Source organism: Aulostomus chinensis, chromosome 1, assembly GCF_037954235.1.
Source record: "Aulostomus chinensis isolate RoL2024-O1b breed Wild chromosome 1, RoL_Achi_v1.0, whole genome shotgun sequence".
In the NCBI taxonomy this organism is placed as follows: domain Eukaryota; kingdom Metazoa; phylum Chordata; class Actinopteri; order Syngnathiformes; family Aulostomidae; genus Aulostomus; species Aulostomus chinensis.
The window spans coordinates 42,784,299-42,793,732 of record NC_141320.1 but is presented as its reverse complement, the minus strand read 5'-3'; the positions used below and the strand labels follow the sequence as shown (position 1 = coordinate 42,793,732).

General features: G+C 41.2%; 1 long non-coding RNA gene across 1 annotated transcript in view; it reads left to right on the top strand.

Moving 5' to 3' along the window:
- Window positions 1–1,435: 1,435 nt before the first annotated feature.
- The window catches only part of LOC147271727 (uncharacterized), a 145,505-nt gene continuing 137,506 nt past the window's right edge, over window positions 1,436–9,434 (top strand). The window contains exons 1-2 of the long non-coding RNA XR_015115788.1: window positions 1,436–1,449; window positions 2,066–2,173. This is a non-coding gene — a long non-coding RNA (uncharacterized LOC147271727). The remainder of the gene's footprint in view (window positions 1,450–2,065; window positions 2,174–9,434) is intronic.

Below are 9,434 nucleotides of genomic sequence, written 5' to 3'. Positions count from 1 at the left end.
ATTCTCACGAATGCAGTGACAGGTCAGAGCCAAGGGAGCCTCCATGTCCATATTTCCACATGGCAGCTGGACTTCCTTTTTCACTCCTTCCCGTTCCTCCTGGTACTTTTTGGCCACCGTTTGTTTGATGGTCTGAAAATGACACCCAGAGTAAATCAATACATTGAAATTAGAGATGAAATAAACTGGAGATATCAACGACTGCTTTAGATCATTTCCACACAAACCTTTCTGGTTGGCAAACATATGAGGCTCAAGGACCTGAACCAGTTCCCTGAACCCTTCCCTCTCAACAGTGCTGAGGGGCTGGCAGTCCTTCAGGATCAAATTCAGCAGAGCCTCATCCAGCATCTGCTTCCTGGAAGCTGGATGGTTAAAGATGAAGGAGAGAAGAAATGAATAGGAATTAATGATCAATGAAGCAACTGTGAGTCAGTTGGAGAGTGGCTGTATACCTGAGTTCATCCTGGTGGATCTGGGACTTCATTCTCATGCCTGGCCCCATCATGCCTCAGCACTGAAGAGGTGCTTTTGTTGAGATGAGACGCTTCTGTCCAACAAATGCGACATTCAACCTGCAGAAAAGAACATGAGTGCTCAGCTAAAAGTTCCTTTCTCCATGGTGACTGGTGTTTCTTAGTCTGAGACCACCAGGTTTCCAATGAGGTGTATCGGATACGTTGTTGTGTGCCGCTGAAATCCGTCCAATTCCGGCGTTGTTTCCTCATGAAATATGTTTGCCTTAAAGCTCATTAAAGTGTTGAACCACAATATCGTTCACCATAACTTAGTCAACTTCAAGATAACCTACTTCTACATTCCAGTCCCGGCTGCTCCTGTTCTGCTGCAGTCCAGAAAACAACAACCCGATACAATTGGCGCTCCTTCCCACAGCTCCGGCCCGGATCCGCATGGTTCCGCTGACTGACTGTGAGACGCGCTCCCTCCAGAGTGGCACAGCCCGATGGGGGTCCTTATCTGGCACGGGGGCGTAAAACAGGTGCGACTGGAAAGCCTGGTTTATTCTGCGTCGAGGGAACGCGTTGCTCTGCAATTCACCGCCAAGCCGCTAGGGGGTGTGGCTTTGTCTTTGTATTGTTTACGGGGCTCTTGTCGGATTCCTTGGTTTTCTTCCGGTCACAGACAACAATTGTTGGCCATTTGTCAGTCTTTGTAGTGCCGCGAAGAGGAGTTGTAGAGGTGGTCGTACTTGAGCACCTCCTCGATAATCCTTTCTTCAGCTTGGTCCATTTTTTCTTGGAGCCTTCACCACAGAAACTTTGAAAATGGCGGTGTTGTGCTGCGAATGAACCGGAAATGACGTTTTGGGCGGACCAATCACAGTCCTCGACGTTGACGTCACCACGCGTCGACGCGATGCGTAAGCAGGATTTTTTGGAGGCGCGTGTCAGGCTACAGCGTCTTCAGGGGTCTGCGTCGACGGCGGAGGTACGAATACTACTCGACACAGAAGCATAAATCAGGCTTTAATCAGGCTTTATAGTCCAACAGGAAGTTAGCATGTCAGGGATGAGACACCCTGATAGTCCAAAAGGAAGTTAGCATGTCAGGGATGAGACACCCTCATAGTCCAACAGGTAGTTAGCATGTCAGGGATGAGACACGCTCATCGTCCAACAGGAAGTTAGCATGTCAGGGATGAGACACGCTTATCGTCCAACAGGAAGTTAGCATGTCAGGGATGAGACACGCTTATCGTCCAACAGGAAGTTAGCATGTCAGGGATGAGACACCCTGATCGTCCAACAGGAAGTTAGCATGTCAGGGATGAGACACCCTGATAGTCCAACAGGAAGTTAGCATGTCAGGGATGAGACACCCTGATAGTCCAACAGGAAGTTAGCATCTCCATGGTTCCCTTGACCAGAAGCCAGTGGGATCGTTCCATTCTGACATCTTGATTGACATTTGTCCTTCTCTGAGCTAAATAGCTGGCAATCATTTGAAAAAAACCTTGATTTACTTTTTGTATTTTGATCTTCAGCTCATTTGCATACTTTTGTTAAAATTCTCCCCTTTTTGTCTTTTTTTCTGCTGTTTTTAGCACAAAGTCCACCTGGTGCCTAAAGACCAGTTCAGCATGGACTATGTTGAACCTTCAGTCCGCTGCATCAGCACCCATGGACGGTTCCCCCCTGACAGGTGGATTCTGGTGAGGAACATTAGTGGGACAGCGCTCTTGTTAGAACGGTTCTGATCCACCTTCCCTCCCCCTGCAGCTCCTCCTGTGTCCCCTCAGCGCTCTTGTTAGAAGGGTTCTGATCCACCCTCCCTCCCCCTGTAGCTCCTCCACTGCCCTCCCACCAGAGAGATGAGCCCCCTGGTTCAGAGGTGACAGACCACCTCTGGGAGCAGACAACAGAGACCACATCAGGCTGGACTCCGTGCAGGTACGGAGGCTGACGGCTGCTGAGTGAGGGAGTTTACGACGCTCCCACCACTGCTGCTGGATTGATTTAACACATCTGGAATATTTAGATTTATTCTTGGTCAACATCTGCATCTGTTGAAGTCCTCAGTCTCCATGCAGGTGGTGTTGTTCCAGATAAAAGGTCTCAATAACAGCATCACTCCAGGTGAAACCATTCCAAAGAAGGCTAAGTGGAGCTGGCATATCAGCCCCCAATGGAAGCCTGCTGCTGCTGCCAAGCTCTCCATGTCATCATGGAAAAGTTGATTGTTCAACTCAATGTTTTTCCCATTGGGAGGAGATTTGTTGTTCCACCATGAAGTCTTTTCTGGTGATGAGTTTGTGTGTTGTAGTAGCATGAAGATATCTTGTTATCATGATCAACTCATCTGGCCTGGTGGAAGATCGCTGCTGTGTTTGGATTCAGACGAGTCAAATCTGAACCAGGGACTTGGAGTTTTATCTTCGGTCTCTGGACTCATAAAATGGAGACCGGCCCAGTTTGACACTTTTGAACTCCTCCATGATGTTCAAATCTCATGACTGAGATTCGTGATTGGAAACATCGGCGGTTCAGGAAAGAAAACATGTACCATTGAACATCGCTCTCATCCTTCTACTCAGAACGCTGCGGTGGACTCCACCGTGTCCAGGCTTTGGGCAGATACGTCTTCATCCTCCACCACCACCAGCCGCTCCACCCCACCCACCCTGTGCAGGTCTACATTACCAGGGTCGGATCTGGCAGGGTGGAGGATCTTTGATTCATCTTAGCTTTCCTGCTCCGGCTGTTTGAGAAACATTAAAATGGAGATGGTTGTTTGTGTCTTTCAGGCCTCGCCAACGCCTCCTTCTGTCCCCACGCTTGCGGCTGCCGAAACGTGCCGGTGTCCGAAAACCAGATCATTCTGGATGTGCCGGACCACCAGGTCCTCCTCACCTGCAGGTTCCTGCAGGCAGAGCCCTGTGGTGGTAGGTTTCCTGCTCCTCTGCTGGACTGATACCCTCTCCCTTTCCCCACACGTATCTGCTGTTTCTACTCTGTGCCTCCTTCTCCTCTGTCAGGCCTGGACTTCTTCCTTCTGTCTCTCCAGGATTACGTCCTGGTGGTGCCTGAGAGCAGCTCCAGCTCCAGCTCCCTGAACCAACATTACTGTTAGCATCATTTTAAGTTCATTAGCAATTCTTCCGACATCACTGTCCCAATATTTTGAGGTACGTAGCAACTTTTACTACATTACTGTCGCATTATTTAAAGGTTCGTAGCAACTCTTAGGACATGACTGTCAGCATCACTTTGAAGTTATTCGAAACTTTCACTACATCACTGTCGCATCATTTTGAGATCATTAGCAATTCTTCCGACATCACTGTCGCATTATTTTGAGGTTACTCGCAACTCTGACCACATGACTGTCAGCATCACTTTGAGGTTGTTCAAAACACTTACTACATTACTGTAAGCATCACTGAGTTTATTAGGAACTATCTCTACATTACTGTTAGCATCATTTTGAATTTAATAGCAATTCTTACGACATCACTGTCGCATTATTTTGAGGTTAGTTTCAACTCTTCCTCCATTACCGTCAGCATCATTTAGAGTTTATTAGCAACTCTTACTACATGACTGTCGCATTATTTTGAGGTTACTCGCAACTCTTCCTACATGACTGTCAGCATCACTCTGAGTTTATTGGCAACTTTCACTACATTACTGTTAGCATCATTTTGAGTTCATTAGCAAATCTTACTACATTACGTTTGCATTATTTTGAGGTTCGTAGCAACTCTTACTACATGACTGTCAGCATCACTTTGAGGTTATTCGAAACTCTTACTACATTACTGTAAGCATCACTGAGTTTATTAGCAACTATCACTACGTTACTGTTAGCATCATTTTAAGTTCAATAGCAATTCTTCCAACATCACTGTCGCATCATTTTGAGATCATTAGCAATTCTTACTACATCACTGTAGCGTTATTTTGAGGTTCGTAGCAACTCTTACTACATGACTGTCAGCATCACTTTGAGGTTATTCGAAAGTTTCACTCCATTACTGTTAGCATAATCTTGAGTTCATTAGCAATTCTTCCGACATCACTGTCGCAATATTTTGAGGTTCGTAGCAACTTTTACTACATCACTGTCGCATCATTTTGAGATCTTCAGGAATTCTTCTGACATCACTGTCGCAGTATTTTTTAGGTTCGTAGCAACTCTTACTACATGACTGTCAGCATCACTTTGAGGTTCTTCGAAACACTTACTACATTACTGAAAGCATTACTGACTTGATTAGCAACGATCACTACATTACTGAAAGCATCATTTTGAGTTCATTAGCAATTCTTCCGACATCACTGTCGCAATATTTTGAGGTTCGTAGCAAGTTTTACTACATTACTGTCGCATTATTTTGAGGTTCGTAGCAACTCTTACTACATGACTGTCAGCATCACTTTGAGGTTATTGGAAACGTACACTCGATTACTGTTAGCATCATTTTGATTTCATTAGCAATTCTTACTAAATCACTGTCGCATCATTTTGAGATCATTTGCAATTCTTCTGACATCACTGTCACATTATTTTGAGGTTCGTAGCAACTCTTACTACATTATTGTTGCATAATTTTAAGGTTCGTAGCAACTCTTACGACATGACTGTCAGCATCACTTTGAGGTTTTTCGAAAGTTTAACTCCATTACTGTTATCATCATTTTGAGTTCATTAGCAACTCTTACTACATGACTGTCGCATTATTTTGAGGTTACTCGCAACTCTGACCACATGACTGTCAGCATCACTTTGAGGTTGTTCAAAACACTTACTACATTACTGTAAGCATCACTGAGTTTATTAGGAACTATCTCTACATTACTGTTAGCATCATTTTGAATTTAATAGCAATTCTTACGACATCACTGTCGCATTATTTTGAGGTTAGTTTCAACTCTTCCTCCATTACCGTCAGCATCATTTAGAGTTTATTAGCAACTCTTACTACATGACTGTCGCATTATTTTGAGGTTACTCGCAACTCTTCCTACATGACTGTCAGCATCACTCTGAGTTTATTGGCAACTTTCACTACATTACTGTTAGCATCATTTTGAGTTCATTAGCAAATCTTACTACATTACGTTTGCATTATTTTGAGGTTCGTAGCAACTCTTACTACATGACTGTCAGCATCACTTTGAGGTTATTCGAAACTCTTACTACATTACTGTAAGCATCACTGAGTTTATTAGCAACTATCACTACGTTACTGTTAGCATCATTTTAAGTTCAATAGCAATTCTTCCAACATCACTGTCGCATCATTTTGAGATCATTAGCAATTCTTACTACATCACTGTAGCGTTATTTTGAGGTTCGTAGCAACTCTTACTACATGACTGTCAGCATCACTTTGAGGTTATTCGAAAGTTTCACTCCATTACTGTTAGCATAATCTTGAGTTCATTAGCAATTCTTCCGACATCACTGTCGCAATATTTTGAGGTTCGTAGCAACTTTTACTACATCACTGTCGCATCATTTTGAGATCTTCAGGAATTCTTCTGACATCACTGTCGCAGTATTTTTTAGGTTCGTAGCAACTCTTACTACATGACTGTCAGCATCACTTTGAGGTTCTTCGAAACACTTACTACATTACTGAAAGCATTACTGACTTGATTAGCAACGATCACTACATTACTGAAAGCATCATTTTGAGTTCATTAGCAATTCTTCCGACATCACTGTCGCAATATTTTGAGGTTCGTAGCAAGTTTTACTACATTACTGTCGCATTATTTTGAGGTTCGTAGCAACTCTTACTACATGACTGTCAGCATCACTTTGAGGTTATTGGAAACGTACACTCGATTACTGTTAGCATCATTTTGATTTCATTAGCAATTCTTACTAAATCACTGTCGCATCATTTTGAGATCATTTGCAATTCTTCTGACATCACTGTCACATTATTTTGAGGTTCGTAGCAACTCTTACTACATTATTGTTGCATAATTTTAAGGTTCGTAGCAACTCTTACGACATGACTGTCAGCATCACTTTGAGGTTTTTCGAAAGTTTAACTCCATTACTGTTATCATCATTTTGAGTTCATTAGCAACTCTTACTACATGACTGTCGCATTATTTTGAGGTTACTCGCAACTCTGACCACATGACTGTCAGCATCACTTTGAGGTTGTTCAAAACACTTACTACATTACTGTAAGCATCACTGAGTTTATTAGGAACTCTCTCTACATTACTGTTAGCATCATTTTGAATTTAATAGCAATTCTTACGACATAACTGTCGCATTATTTTGAGGTTCGTTGCAACTCTTCCTACATGACTGTCAGCATCACTCTGAGTTTATTGGCAACTTTCACTACATTACTGTTAGCATCATTTTGAGTTCATTAGCAAATCTTACTACATTACGTTTGCATTATTTTGAGGTTCGTAGCAACTCTTACTACATGACTGTCAGCATCACTTTGAGGTTATTCGAAACTCTTACTACATTACTGTAAGCATCACTGAGTTTATTAGCAACTATCACTACGTTACTGTTAGCATCATTTTGAGTTCAATAGCAATTCTTCCAACATCACTGTCGCATCATTTTGAGATCATTAGCAATTCTTACTACATCACTGTAGCATTATTTTGAGGTCCGTAGCAACTCTTACTACATGACTGTCAGCATCACTTTGAGGTTATTCGAAAGTTTCACTCCATTACTGTTAGCATAATCTTGAGTTCATTAGCAATTCTTCCGACATCACTGTCGCAATATTTTGAGGTTCGTAGCAACTTTTACTACATCACTGTCGCATCATTTTGAGATCTTTAGGAATTCTTCTGACATCACTGTCGCAGTATTTTTTAGGTTCGTAGCAACTCTTACTACATGACTCTCAGCATCACTTTGAGGTTCTTCGAAACACTTACTACATTACTGAAAGCATTACTGACTTGATTAGCAACGATCACTACATTACTGAAAGCATCATTTTGAGTTCATTAGCAATTCTTCCGACATCACTGTCGCAATATTTTGAGGTTCGTGGCAACTTTTACTACATTACTGTCAGCATCACTTTGAGGTTATTGGAAACGTACACTCGATTACTGTTAGCATCATTTTGATTTCATTAGCAATTCTTACTAAATCACTGTCGCATCATTTTGAGATCATTTGCAATTCTTCTGACATCACTGTCACATTATTTTGAGGTTCGTAGCAACTCTTACTACATTATTGTTGCATAATTTTAAGGTTCGTAGCAACTCTTACTACATGACTGTCAGCATCACTTTGAGGTTATTCGAAAGTTTAACTCCATTACTGTTATCATCATTTTGAGTTCATTAGCAATTCTTACTACATCACTGTCGCATTATTTTGAGGTTCGTAGCAACTTTACTACATTACTGTCGCATTATTTTGAGGTTCGTAGCAACTCTTAGAACATGACTGTCAGCATCACTATGAGGTTATTCGAAACTTTCACTCCATTACTGTTAGCATCATTTTGAGATCATTAGCAATTCTTACTACATCACTGTCGCATCATTTTGAGATCATTTGCAATTCTTCTTACATCACTGTCACATTATTTTGAGGTTCGTAGCAACTCTTACTACATTATTGTTGCATTATTTTAAGGTTCGTAGCAACTCTTACTACATGACTGTCAGCATCACTTTGAGGTTATTCGAAACTTTCACTCCATTACTGTTAGCATCATTTTGAGTTCATTAGCAATTCTTACTACATCACTGTCGCATCAGTCTTAGATTATTAACAATTCTTTTGACATCACTGTCGCATTACTTTGAGGTTCGAAGCAACTCTTACTACATTACTATCAGCATCACTTTGAGTTCATTAGCAACTATCACTACATTACTGTCAGCATCACTTTGAGTTCATTAGCAACTATCACTACATTACTTTTAGCATCATTTTGAGGTTAGAAGCAACTCTTACTACATGACTGTAAGCGTCACTTTGAGGTTGTTCGAAACACTTACTACATTACTGTAAGCATCACTGAGTTGATTAGCAACTATCACTACATTACTTTTAGCATCATTTTGGGTTTATTAGCAACTATCACTACATTACTGTTAGCGTCATTTTGAGTTTATTAGCAATTCATAGACATCACTGTAGCATTAAATTGAGGTTAGTAGCAACTCTTACTACATGACTGTCAGCATCACTTTGAGGTTGTTTGAAACATTTACTACATTACTGTAAGCATCACTGAGTTTATTAGCAACTATCACTACATTACTGTTAGCATCATTTTGAGGTTAGAAGCAACTTTTAATACATGACTGACAGCATCACTTTGAGGTTGTTGGAAACACTTACTACATGACTGGAAGCATCACTGAGTTAATTAGCAACTATCACTACATTACTGTTAGCATCATTTTGAGTTCATTAGCAATTCTTCCGACATCACTGTCGCAATATTTTGAGGTTCGTAGCAACACTTACTACGTGACTGTCAGAATCACTTTGAGGTTATTCGAAACATTACATGACTGTAAGCATCACTGAGTTGATGAGCAACTATCACTACATTACTGTTAGCATCATTTTAAGTTCATTAGCAATTCTTCCGACATCACTGTCGCATTATTTTGAGTTTCGTAGCAACTCTTACTACATGACTGTCACCATCACTTTGAGGTTATTCGAAACACTTACTACATTACTGTAAGCATCATTGAGTTAATTAGCAACTATCACTTCATTACTGTTCGCATCATTTTAAGTTCATTAGCAATTCTTCCGACATCACTGTCGCAATATTTTGAGGTTCGTAGCAACTTTTACTACATTACTGTCGCATTATTTTGAGGGTCGTAGCAACTCTTACTACATGACTGTCAGCATCACTTTGAGGTTATTCGAAAGTTTCACTCCATTACTGTTAGCATCATTTTGAGATCATTACCAATTCTTCCGAC